Source organism: Wyeomyia smithii, chromosome 3 (genome assembly GCF_029784165.1).
Source record: "Wyeomyia smithii strain HCP4-BCI-WySm-NY-G18 chromosome 3, ASM2978416v1, whole genome shotgun sequence".
NCBI lineage: Eukaryota > Metazoa > Arthropoda > Insecta > Diptera > Culicidae > Wyeomyia > Wyeomyia smithii.
The window spans coordinates 185,532,289-185,546,182 of NC_073696.1; the positions used below are offsets into that span (position 1 = coordinate 185,532,289).

Sequence of the window (13,894 nt, forward strand, 5' to 3'; positions counted from 1 at the left end):
AGGAGAAAGTTCCACCTATTGTGGTAACTATTTCTTCTGAATTTAATATATTCAAAAAGGAACTTTCAACGTTTGTTTCTGACGTTAAAGTTACCTATCAAATTGGCCGTAGAGGTGAATGCCGCTTATTAGCCGACTCAGTAAAGGGTCGTGATCGTCTTGTTCAGTATTTAACTGACAAGATGTACAAATTTTTTACATATGACACCAAGAACACCAAGCCGTTCAAGGTTGTCTTGAAAGGTCTCACCAACGATCAAACCGTTGATGAGATCAAACTTACTTTAACAGAATTACTTGGCATAGCCCCTACCCAAGTAATTCTAATGAAACAAAAATCACGAGGCGAAAACAGTCAGAGAACTGGAATTTCCCTTGTTAATTATTTAATTCATTTTAACCGCAATGAGGTTAACAACTTAAAATTTTTTGAAAAAGCACATGCTTTGTATAATGTGCGTGTAAAGTGGGAAATTTATAGGAAGTATGGCGGAGGTGAAAAGCATATCACCCAATGCCGTACTTGCCAACGTTATGGCCATGGTTCCAAATTCTGTAACATGGACCAAAAATGTCTTAATTGTGGAGACTCTTCTCACAAAAAGGACACATGTCCTGTGAAAGAGAGTAAAAATTTTCGCTGTGCGAATTGTAACGGCAACCATATGTCAAATTTTTATCAATGCCCAGTCCGTTTAGCAATTGTTAAGGCAAGGCAAGGTAAACAGAATTCAATTTCTCAATTAAAACCAACTTCAAAACAAAATTCTCCAAGCGTACCAGTGACGCATAGTTTACCTACTCCTTTGCATACCCGTTTAACTTATGCACAGGTTACAGGTAGTTCGAACATTATACCGCCTAGTGTTGGTAGTTCGAAAATGACCGTTAATATGGGTAAGCAAAACAGGCTAGAAAATAATTGTACACCTATCACTCCAGCTAATATTGCTGCCGAAAATATTTTTTCTAATGTCAACTGCCTGGGGCCTATTACGGCAGGTAAACTTTCTTTTTTGCAACAGGCAATGTTCGATCTTATGAACGCCATGTTGCAGGCAAAATCAATGTTTGAAGCCATTCAAATAGGCACAAATTTTACTATTAAAATTGTTTCTAATTTAAAATTTAGCAATGATTTTAAATAAAACAATTAAAATATTAAATTGGAATGCTCGCTCATTGAAGGCCAATGAGAATGAGCTTTTTAACTTTTTAACAGTAAATAATGTGCATATTGCAATTATTACTGAAACATTTTTGAAACCTAACATAAAATTAAAATATGATCCCAATTACGTGGTTCATAGATATGATAGGATTCAGGGTTCCGGCGGTGGAGTTGCAATTGTTATTCATCGCCGAATCAAACATCGTGCTCTTCCCCATCTTGAGACGAAAGTTATTGAAACTTTGGGAATTGAAGTTCAAACTGAACTTGGGATTTTATTTATTGCCGCAGCATATTTACCATTTCAATGCACACGCGAGCTCAAAAATTATTTTAAAGGTGATTTACAAAAACTCACCAGAAATCGTTCGAAATTTTTCATAATCGGCGATTTTAACGCTAAACATCGTTCATGGAATAATTCTCAAAGTAATTCCAATGGCAAAATTTTATTCAACGATTGTTCTTCAGGATACTATTCTATTTTGTCTCCGAATAGTCCTACATGCTTTTCTTCTGTAAGAAACCCTTCAACAATTGATTTGGTGCTAACAGATCAAAGTCATGTATGTAGTGATTTGATCACACATGCTGACTTTGATTCTGATCATCTTCCAGTAACTTTTTCTTTATCACATGAATCAGTTTTAAACCCTATGAGCTCTGTTTTTAATTATAACAAGGCTAATTGGGAAAGATACAAAACTCATATTGAGAGAAATTTCAATAATGAGCTTGATTTGCAAAACGAAGTGAATATTGATTCCGCTTTGGAAGCATTAAAATGTGCAATTGTTGATGCCAGGAATTATTCTGTTCCAAAGGCTCAAGTGAAATTTGATTCATCAATAATTGACGAAAATCTTCAACTTCTAATTCGTTTGAAAAATGTCCGCAGACGTCAATATCAACGTTCTCGTGACCCTGTTTTTAAAACTATTTATAAAGATTTACAGAAAGAGATTAAACATAGATTTACTCTTCTGAGAAATCAAAATTTTGAGACTAAAGTTGAAAAATTGAAACCATATTCAAAACCATTTTGGAAGCTGTCGAAGATTCTTAAGAAACCTTCAAAGCCTATTCCAGTTTTAAAAGATGGTGAACGTTTTCTTGTATCCAATGAACAAAAGGCTCAAAGACTTGCTCAGCAGTTTGAGAGTGTTCATAACTCAAATTTGAATTTTGTGAGTCCAATTGTAAATGAAGTCACACGTCAATTTGATTTAATTTCTTCCCAGAATTTTTTACCTGCAGAAATAATTGAAACTAACTTGAATGAGATTAAATCAATTATTAAAAACTTCAAAAATATGAAAGCACCTGGTGACGATGGAATCTTTAATATACTAATCAAACATCTCCCTGAGAGCACAATGGAATTTTTAGTAAAAATTTTCAATTGCTGCTTCAAAATTGCATATTTTCCCAAATTATGGAAAAATGCAAAAATTACTCCCATTTTAAAACCGGATAAGAACCCAGCTGAAGTTTCAAGTTATCGACCAATCAGTTTGCTTTCTTCAATAAGTAAACTGTTTGAGAGAATTATTCTTAACAGAATGATGTCACACATCAACGAAAATTCAATTTTTACAAATGAACAGTTTGGATTTCGCCATGGGCATTCCACAACTCATCAATTGCTCAGAGTTACTAATATGATACGAGCTAACAAATCTGAAGGTTATTCCACTGGAGCTGCTCTTTTAGACATAGAAAAAGCATTCGACAGTGTTTGGCATAAAGGTTTGATTGCGAAATTGCAAACTTTTAATTTTCCAATTTTCCTAATCAAAATTTTGAAAAATTATCTTACTGATCGAACTCTGCAGGTTGTCTATCAGAATTCAAAATCTGATAGATTTCCTGTCAGAGCAGGTGTACCTCAAGGTTCAGTCTTGGGTCCAGTCCTGTACAACATATTCACTTCAGATCTTCCTGATTTGCCTCCAGGATGCACAAAGTCATTGTTCTGCGATGACACAAGCATTTCCGTAAAAGGAAAAAGTCTTCGTGTCATATGCAGTCGATTGCAGAAAAGTTTAGATATTTTTTCTTCCTACTTGCAAAAGTGGAAAATCTCTCCCAATGCTTCTAAAACTCAAATGATAATTTTTCCGCATAAACCTAGGGCTTCTTTCCTCAAGCCAAACAATAATCACGTTGTCAAGATGAATGGGGTTATTTTAGGTTGGTCCGACAAGGTTAAGTACTTGGGACTAATTTATGATAAAAAACTTATTTTCAAAGAGCACATTGAGAGTATACAAGTCAAGTGCATCAAATATACGAGATGTTTATATCCTCTCATTAACAGGAATTCTAAACTTTGTTTGAAGAACAAACTTTTGATTTACAAACAAATTTTTAGACCAGCAATGTTTTATGCTGTACCGATCTGGTCAAGTTGCTGTTCAACAAGGAAGAAAACGCTTCAAAGGATTCAGAATAAAATTCTGAAAATGATTTTGAAGCGTCCTCCTTGGTTTGGTACACTCGAATTACATAGACTTACTGGTGTTGAACCATTAGAAGCTATGTCAAATAAAATTATTAACAATTTTCGACAAAAATCGTTGCAATCCTCAATTGCTACGATAAGCTCTCTTTATAGCCAATAAGTTAGCAATTAAGTTAGTTGTAAGTTTACTTCCCCTTTTCTGACAAGTAGGTTTAAATCCCTACGAATGATAAGTCCTAATTGCGAAAGCAAACAAATCCTAACAATTAAAATTACAAATTTCTAACAGTGTTGAGAAGTCACCATTTGTGATTGGACACACATACTCATTATTTACTAATATTTATCATAAATACTTAAGCTACTAACAAATCCCCCCTTTAAAAAAAAAAAAAAAAAAAAAAAAAAACGATAACTTGGGAGCGATAAAAAACTCATCATACCTCAAAATCATACAAATCACAATATCAGCTCAGAGCGGGGGCCTAGTGTGGTTGGTAACGTCTCCGCCAACCACGCTCGACGCCTGGGTTCGAATCCCACCGCCGACATAGGTGTCGATGGTTGTGAGGTGGCGTGATCCACTCACAACCAACCCAACTGGTCTAGATTCAATCCTAGCCGACACCGGGAGATTTTCTGAGGCGAAAAATCTCTGGGATCACGCCTTCCATCGCATGAGGAAGTAAAGCCGTTGGCGCCGGTCCGTTAATAAACGGGTCGTGAGTTAGGGTCCTGGGTGTGGAGTCGCCTCCCTGGGCGTCGGTGATTGGCCACAACAGTGGCGGAACTAGACCGACGGAAAACAAGCGAGAAAAAAAAAAAAAAAAAAAAAAAAAACAATATCAGCTCGCAGTCATCAATTACAAAAGAGGTTATTTGTCTTAGAAGGAAAAGGTTAACGATTTAGGCTAAACATAATTTATAACTTTGCCAAAGATATCCCGGTACATATACACATAGACGAAGTATATGAGAAATAATTATTCTTATAACAAATCTTCAAGAAACCATTTAACGTGAACAGTTTTTAAGGTATATTTTTTTATAATTTAAACATGTTCGTATTAAGCCATCTCCCAGATGGTCTCGAGGTACGATGCTTGCCTAACAAACCAGTCGTCGTAGGTTCGAGTCTCGGGTCGGGAGAGACTGTTAGTGTCAGTAGGATCGTAGCGCTAGCCCCGCAATTGTCCTGTACACTAAACAGTCGGCTGCGAATCTGTGTATAAATAAACAGAAGGTCAAGTTCCGAATCGGAATGTAGCACCACCAAGGCTTTGCTTTGCTTTCGTATTAAACCATCAAGATATAAAGTTTCCATTGGTCTAGTTTGCGAATTCCAGTGTGAACTGAGGTTCCAATGATGTTTTTTTGGTTTAGATTGACAAATGGCCATTTTTCCCGGGGCTTTTTGATCCGGAATTGTTCCCAATGGTCCTAATAGAGCTCAAATCTTCCAGAAAGGTCTTCAATGGGCATATGTTGTCTGCAAAACAATACCTATTATGATTTATGTTCGCTTTGGAAAGGTTGTTTAAGCATATTTGAATAAGAAATCTTTCATAAAACTTGAAAAGGGCGTAACTCAAAAATTAGTCCAACGATGATTTTCAAACTTGGGCCAGAGATGCAGGAGAGTAATACAAACAAACTGGCATTAACAGTTTTGATGGCGTATTTTATTTTATAATAACGGTATCTGGAACACCGTGCCAGCGTCTTCTGTCTTGGGCAGCCGTACTCCAGTCACCTCGTACACCATCAGGTCGTACAGCTTCTTCCACCGCGCACATGTACTCAGTACAAGGCCTACCACGGAATCAACGGCCTCTTCCTGGTTCCCGGCAGAATATAGTTTGGGCGGCTCTCTCGACAGGCATTCTCGCTATATGTTCTATGCTATATGCCCACAGATGCTTGCCTTGCTATATTATATTCACTATATCAGCACTGTATCAGATGTTGTAGACTTGGTACAATTCGTGATTCCAGCATCTTCGCCACACTCTATCATCCGGTTTACCGCCACGTTTACTTCACGCTCAAAAACTTCGAGCACTCGTCAATCAGCTTCCTTCAGTATCCATGCTTAATGTCCTTAAAGAGCAACCGGGTGTCCTCTACAGTGCGAGTTTTGTGCGAGTTCGCAAACTACGGGACCATAGCTTGTTACGTAGTCCACAGAAGGTCCTATTCGTTGCTGCAACTCGTTGCTTGACTTCGAGGCCCATACCGTTGTCACATGTCGTATCAAGATAAACGAATTCTTCCACTACTTCAAATCTTTCCCCATCAATCTCCATTTCAGCATCAACACCATCGGGACTCCCACGATCCCTGCCAGCTACTATGTACTTTGTTCCAGCAGAGTTGATGTTGAGACTTAACCTCGCTGCCTTTCTCTTGAAAAACCCGAAGTTTTCCTCCACAGTCCGCAGAACCATGATGCATGTGAGATTTCGTGATGATCGTACCGTTTCTTTGGATGATTTCTCCTCATACTGCACCTTCAAGGGCGATGTTGAATAGTAAATTGGAGTAAGCATCTCAGTCCATCTTACGATACGACCGCGGCGAATGTCTCGTCAGCTATCCGCATGCATGATTTCAATCCTTCCAGCATCATACGAGTTAGCTTAATTAGTTTCGTCGGGAAGTCATGTTTCAGCAATATCTGCCAGAGCTCGTTTCTTTCACTGAGTCGTATGATGCCTCAAAACCTACAAACAGATGGTGAATATGCAAGTTACACTCCCGAAACTCATCGAGGGTCTGTTGCAAGGTGAAAATTTTATCCGTCGTCAAAAACCAACCTGGTATTTACCGACGAAGGATTCCGTTAACGGTCTCAATCTGGAGAGCACTTTGCATGCGGAGTTGAGCGCCGTATTGCCTCGATAGTTGTCACAATCTGGTCCATGGCTCTTCTTGTAGATTTGGCGTATAAAAAGCAAAGCCTTGGTGCTACATTCCGATTCGGAATTCGACCTTCTGTATTATTATACACAGAATTTGCAGCCAACTGTTTGATGTACAAGACAATTGCGGGGCTAGCGCTACGATCCTACTGATACTAACAGTCTCTCCCGAGCCGGGACTCGAACCTACGACGACTGGCTTGTTAGGCCAGCATAGTACCTCGAGACCAACTAGAAGCTTAATATATAAGGCATATAAGGCCTTCCAATTAGTCGTTCGGCATTTGTTTTTCCACCCAAATCCTCAGTATGATCTGATAGATAGCATAATACAGTCGCTCGCTTCCCGCTTTTAGAAGTTCGCCGGGATACCATCCTTTCCAGCGGCTTTGTTAACATCCTTCTGTGTTGGTGGGTCCACAGCTTGTTTGTCGCTCATGATACTCATCCTGTTCATGTTTTGCTCCTCTTGCTCTTCAACGTTCAATAGCGCCGGAAAGTGCTCCTTCCACCTAGCTGCAACCGTCGCGTCGGTTTAACCGTAAGCAGTTTACCGTCCTTGTCATTATACAACATCTGTACAGGGGAATTCCTGCTTCTGACTCTGTTGACTGTTCTTTAGAAGCTCTGCATGTCGTTTCTAGCGAAGTCGTCTTTTGCGTTGGCGAGCACCTTCTCCTGGTGCTCGCGTTTCTGCTGACGGTGGACTCTATTTTCGGCAACTCTTACCTCCTTGTATCTCTTTTGTTCTAACGTTTAGTCACAGTGAGCATGCATATTAATAATTAGATGGCCATTGAAAAATCTATACTGATGGCCATTCCTTTGGCCGCGGCAAGGTTTATCAACCTCAGGCCGTTTCCATTGGTTGGCGATTGAAGGCTATACTGGACGGAAGAGTTCCATGCATCTATGCTGACGACTTTTACGTCGTGTTTTGAGCACTCGTCATAGGTTTTTTTCAAGCTTTTCATAGAATTCATTTTTGACGTCATCGGATTTGTCGTTTGTCGGTGCATAGTTGTTGATTGAAGAATTTGCTATTAATCCCCACTACTCATACACGGTCGTCTACGAGCCTCCTCCGGACCGGTTTTCTGATTGCCCAGCAGTACAAAACCGACGCTCTGTTCCGTTTCTTTGCCGCCATTGTATTAGATGTGGTGCTTGAAAGAAGTGTGTTCAATAGTTTCTACTGCACGGATTCTCCTTCCTTTGGAATTGGGCCACCGAACCTCCTGAATCGCTGCGATTTCGATTCCCTGCTGCTGTAATTCACGAGAAAGCAAGCCAGTTGAATGATCGAACGTTCCAAGCATCCAGTTTCCAATCGTTCACCGTTTTCTGTTTTCGTGTCAGTAGGCTGGGTGTTTGCCGATTCTTCGTATTTTTAGTTTTTGTGGTCAGGAGAAGTTTCGGTATGCTCCCTTACCAAGGTCGCGATACTTACATGGCGGAAGGAAACATTTCATGATTTAGCTGCCCGTTGCGGGTCAGATACTCTTGTACGCCGCCCCTAACATGGAAACACACCCGTGTACGTTCCCTCTTCTCATGACCAAAGTTTCCACCGGGGGTTGGTTACCCGATCTCCGCTAAAGGTACTCGTATCCTGGCCGACACCTCGTGGTGGTTGGGATGGGAGTTGCTGGACTGAGGTGAGTACCATATTAAGGTCTCAAGTTACACGTTTTTTGCCATTTACCAACCACACTTTGAGATCGTGTCATAAATGCGAACAAGTGTTCCCAAGACATCATTTAGCTAGTTTGAAAGCCAGAACTCGTCCTCAGACGCTATTTTGAATCTCTTGAGGTCCGCCATATTATTCAAAGAGCTTTTTTATCAGTGTTGTATAAAAGTTACTGACATAAACATCTTGATACAAGATAATCTATCGTAATCTTAGCGTTAGGGAGAGTTGAAAGAGAATTATTACTGATAATTCCCGAGTCATTCCAATCGAGTACATTCTCTAGCCAAATAATCCTACGGCATCATGGAATTTCAAAATAATACTTTCCCGATAAGACAAAAATATCAGGATTATAACAAATCTTGATAATTTGTTACGATCTTTTTGTATAAGCTTGTGTTCTAAACATGGTCTCGTTGATAGTTAAAAAATTAAAACTCCTATCAAAATTACTTTCTGATTATTACAAATTATAGCATGTTTTGTAAGGTTTTTGGCAGAAAAAGATCAGAATTAGTTAGAACGTACAACATTTTGTCAATTGAATAGCATATCATATCAAGAATATTACGGACTTTGTTATTTTTATCAAGTTCAGATATATTCGTGTTACTCGTTTGTTATAATCGGTTGATCGGGTTGACATTAGAAAGGCTGTCGTAATCGTATGTTAACTTTGCGGTCGTGTCTTATACACTCTTCGAGTTTTTCAAGACTGTATTCTCTTCTATGAGATAAACTGGTTCAAGTGAATTTGATGCGCATTTTCAAGATAGATTAATTTCAAAGATAAGTCTCATAAAACTGGTAAAGTTTTTATCAAGTTTTAAGGAAGTTTCTAGGAGCTGTTTAAAAAGGAATAGCACATATTGATGGTTACAATACTAAAACGAAAGGAACAATATCAATAAGATCAACTACATTAAGGAACTCCGAATTTATATAAAAGAAGATGTGTGTATGTGTGTGTGTGTAACGCTCTCCTAATCTCACTCGATTTTCTCAGAGATGGCTGTACCGATTTTCATGAAATTAATTGCAAATGGAAGGTCTAGTTGCCCCATAGGACCTTATTGAATTTTATTGTAATCGGATTTTTTGTTTAGAGGTTATGTTTAAAAATGTGAAAATCACGAAACATCATTATCTCAGAAACTACCGATTTTAACATAATTAGTTTTAAATGAACGGGCTAGCTGAAAAACCCTTAACTTTTGAATTTTATAAAGATTAGACAGGTAGTTCAAAAGTTATTTGAAGAAACGTGTTCTGGAGAGTGTTTAATCTCACTCATGTTTCTCGGAGATGGCTGGACCGATTTCCACAAAATCCATGTCAAATGGAAAGTCCAGTTGCCCCATAAGACCCTATTGATTTTTTTTTGCAATCGGATTATTACTTTGCCTGTTATGTTTGAAAATGTGAAATCCAGCTTTGAAAAGAAACATATTCCGAAGACTACTTAAACTCACTCACTTTTCTCAGAGATGGCTGAACCGATTTACACAAAATCAGTGTCAAATGAAAGGTCTAGCTGCCTCATAACACCATATTGATTTGCACAGTAATCGGTCTGTAACTTTGTCTGTAATTTATCAAAATGTGAAAATCACGAAACTTCATTATCTCAGAAACCACATAGCCAATTTGAACAATATTGGTTTCAAATGAACGGGCTCGTTTTCCCAAAGATGGCTGGAATAAATTCAACAATCTTAGTGTCAAATGAAAAGTTTGTCTTCCCTATAGGATCCCATTTCATCTGAATATAATCGGATTTTTATTCCGACCAATATGTAATAAATTATAAAAACAACGAAAGTCTATTATCTCGAAGATTACCCGACTTATTTGAACATAACTAGTGTCATACGAACGAGTCATCTCTCAAACGCACATGTAACAAACTTCATAGCAATTTGATATGTGGTTCAAAGTTATGAAAAGAAACAAAATTCAAAGACTAATTAAAACTGTAGCTGCTTCAATCAGAATATGTGGTCTCAACAAAATTAAAATTTGGTATTGTGCTATTTGTACGATCCCTGTATTGCTCGTGATTGAAGTGTACGAAACTCAGAGTCATTTCTTTTATTTCGCTATTTCTTCAGCACAAATATTTTACTCCTAATTAATTGATTTTTTTAACTTTTTGCCTTTCTCCTAGAAAGGTATAGCAATCACTGCAAAAACCAAAGATATAACAGTGCTTAAAAGGGCCGAATGTCGTATATCACTCGACTCAGTTCGACGAGCTGAGCATTTTCTGTATGTGTGTGTGTAACGCTCTCCCAATCTCACTCGATTTTCTCAGAGATGGCTGGTCCGATTTCAATGAAATTGATTGCAAATGAAAGGTCTAGTTGCTCCATAAGACCCTATGGAATTTTATTGTAATCGGATTTCTAGTTTAGAGGTTATGTTTAAAAATGTGAAAATCACGAAACATCAATATCTCAGAAACCACACAACTGATTTGAACAAAATTAATTTCAAATGAACGGGCTACCTGAAAAGCCCTTAGTTTTTGAATTTTATGAAGATTGAACTTGTGGTTCAAAAGTTATGGAAAGAAAAGAAATTCATAGACTATTTGAAACTATACCTGATTTGATCAATATCTGTGGCCTTAACATTATTTAAATATTAACATTATTTAAATATGGTATCGTAAAGGTTCCTGGTATTACGGTATTGGTGATTAAATTTTTCGAAATTAAGAGTCATTTTTTGCCTTTCTCCTAGAAAGGTATAGCAATCACTGGAAAAACCAATGGTATAAAAGTGGTCCCAATGGCCGAATGTCATATACCACTCGACCCCTTTCGACGAACTGAGCATTTTCTGTATGTATGTATGTATGTGTGTATGTGTGTATGTGTGTGTGTGTATGTGCAACTTTTTTTTCTCACTCACTTTTCTCAGAGATGGCTGGACCGATTTTCATAAAATTAATTGCAAATGAAAGGTCTAGTTGCGCCATAGGTTGCTATTGAATTGCATTGTAATCGGATTTTTAGTTTAGTGGTTATGTATCAAAATGTAAAAATCATGGAGCATCAATATCTCAGAAACCACACAACCGATTTCAATAAAACTGGTTTCGAATGATCAGACTGTCTCCAAAACCCTTAACTTTCAAATTTCGTTATGATTGAACGTATGGTTCAAAAGCTATGTAAAGAAAAGTTATCCTGAGGTTGTTTAAACTCACTCATATTTCTCAGAGTTGGCTGAACCGATTTTCACGAAATTAGTGTCAAATGAAAGGTCTAGTTGCCCCATAGGTTGCTATCGAATTTCATTGCAATCGGATTGTAACTTTGTCCGTTGTTCATAAAAATGTGAAATCACATAATGAAAGTAAACATATTGACTTTCTCCTAACGATAAGGTAGAAAAGTGATTCAAATGGCCGAATGTCATATACTACTCGACTCAGTTCGACGAATCGAGCATTTTCTGCATATATGCATGTATAGGTGTAAGTGTTTGTGTGTGGGTGTGTACGTGTGTATGTGCACCTTTTTTTCGCACTCACTTTTCTTAGAGATGGTCTGACCGATTCATTCTATGGTGGTGTCAAATGAAGGGCCTATTTGCCGCTTAGGTTGCTATTGCATTTCATTGTTATCAAAACTTTTAGTTTTGGCGCTGCGTCAGAATGTAAAAAAAACGCTCTTATATCTCAGAAGCTATGATCATAGTTGAATTGAAATAAATGGGCTTTTAAACCTTTAAACAATGAATTTCATAATGTTTAAACATGTGGTTTGAAAGTTATAGAAAGAAACGTCACCCGCAGACTTTTGAAAACTATAGCTACGATCAAAATATGTGGCCTCAACATCATTTAAATTTGATATTGTACTACTTCAATGTTTGCGGCCTTGCTCGGGATTAAAATTGAAATTAAAAGTCGAAACGAAAGAAACGTGTTCTGGAGACTATTCAATCTCGCTCATGTTTCTCAGAGACGGCTGGACCGATTTTCATAAAATCAGTGTCATATGGAAAGTCTTGTTGCCCCATAAGACCCTAATGATTTCTTCTGCAAACGGATTATTACTTTGCCTGTTATGTTTAAAAATGTGAAATCAAGCTATGAAAAGAAACATATTCCGAAAACTACATAAACTCACTCACTTTTCTCAGAGATGGATGAACCGATTTCCACAAAATTAATGTCAAGTGAAAGGTTTAGCTGCCTCATAACACCTTATTGAATTTTGCTGTAACCGGACTGTAACTTCGTCTGTAATGTATCGAAATGTGAAAATCACGAAACTTCATTATCTTAGAAACTACACAACCGATTTAAACCATATTGATATCAGATGAACGGGCTAGTTAAGGGTTAACTGATGAATTACGATTGAACACGTGGTTCCAAAGTTTGGCTGCCCCATACGTTACCTTTTCATTTGATTGTAATCAAACTTAAGGAACCGTTATGTTTTAATTTGTAAAACAACGAAAGTCTATTATCTCAAGTATTACACGACTTATTTGAACATAACTAGTGTCATAAGCAAAGCAAAGCCTTGGTGCTACATTACGTATCGGAACTCGACCTTCTGTTTATTATACACAGACTTCTACTAGTGTCATACAAACGAGTGATCTCTCAAACTTACAAATAACAAACTTCATAACAATTTGATATGCTGTTCAAAAGTTTTGGAAAGAAAAGACATTCAAAAACTATTCAACACTATTCCTGCTTTGATCAATATATATGGCCTCAACGTTCCCGGTATCGCTCGTGATTAGATTGTTCGAAATTAAGAGTCATTTCTTTTATTTCGCTATTTCTTAAGCGATAACATTACGTCAAATTTATACTTTAATTTATACTTTAATATTTTATACTTTAATTACAACATCAATATTTCAGAACCCAAAGAGTGAATATACCTTTATTGGATTTAAGCATTCATGGAAGTCTATTTTTACAAATAAAAGTTTGTATGAGAAAGGCTGAGTCTGAACGCTAGGTGGATTAATTTAGGTTTTTATTTCGCTATTTCTTATGCATTACGTAAATTTTCAAATTTCATACTCCAATTACAACATCAATATTTTAGAACCCAAGGAGTGGATATTCCTTTATTGGATTGAAGCGTTCATGTAAATCAATTTTTACAAATAATAAGTTTGAAGGAGCAAGGCTGGGTCTGACCGCTAGGAGGATTAATTTAGGTTTTTTAGATAAAATTTATCTGTTAACATTTATTGCGACCGTTCTAGGATTTATTTACAGTTTGAGATCTAGAACAAAACCCGTGTTGATCAGTGTTATAATGAAGTCTCTTGTATTATAAATTGTTAATTTATTATTTATTATTAATAAATAGTTAATTGCTATATATCGTTTAATATAATCTCAAGCAGCACACAAATGTACACTCTTTGAAAAATCACGAAAATTCGGGAAAAAATGTGCTAAGTGAGATTTTAGTTGTTTCATTCATCGAAGTTTAAGCCGCGGTTATCTTCCTTTAATGCCTAATATTCAGCGTTATCAGAGCTACATAAAGTAGAATGTATAAAAATATTTTGCCTTTCGTTATAATCACCATCACATTATTTCTGCGTTGGCGATATTTACTGATTCTTGCTTTCCCCCTTTACAATTGCAG

General features: G+C 37.1%; 1 protein-coding gene across 2 annotated transcripts in view; it reads left to right on the forward strand.

Annotated features, from left to right (window-relative positions):
* LOC129732103 (acetylcholine receptor subunit alpha-like 1) overlaps positions 1-13,894 on the forward strand; it is a 353,242-nt gene that overhangs the window by 306,775 nt on the left and 32,573 nt on the right. The gene's annotated exons all lie outside the window — the stretch shown is intronic.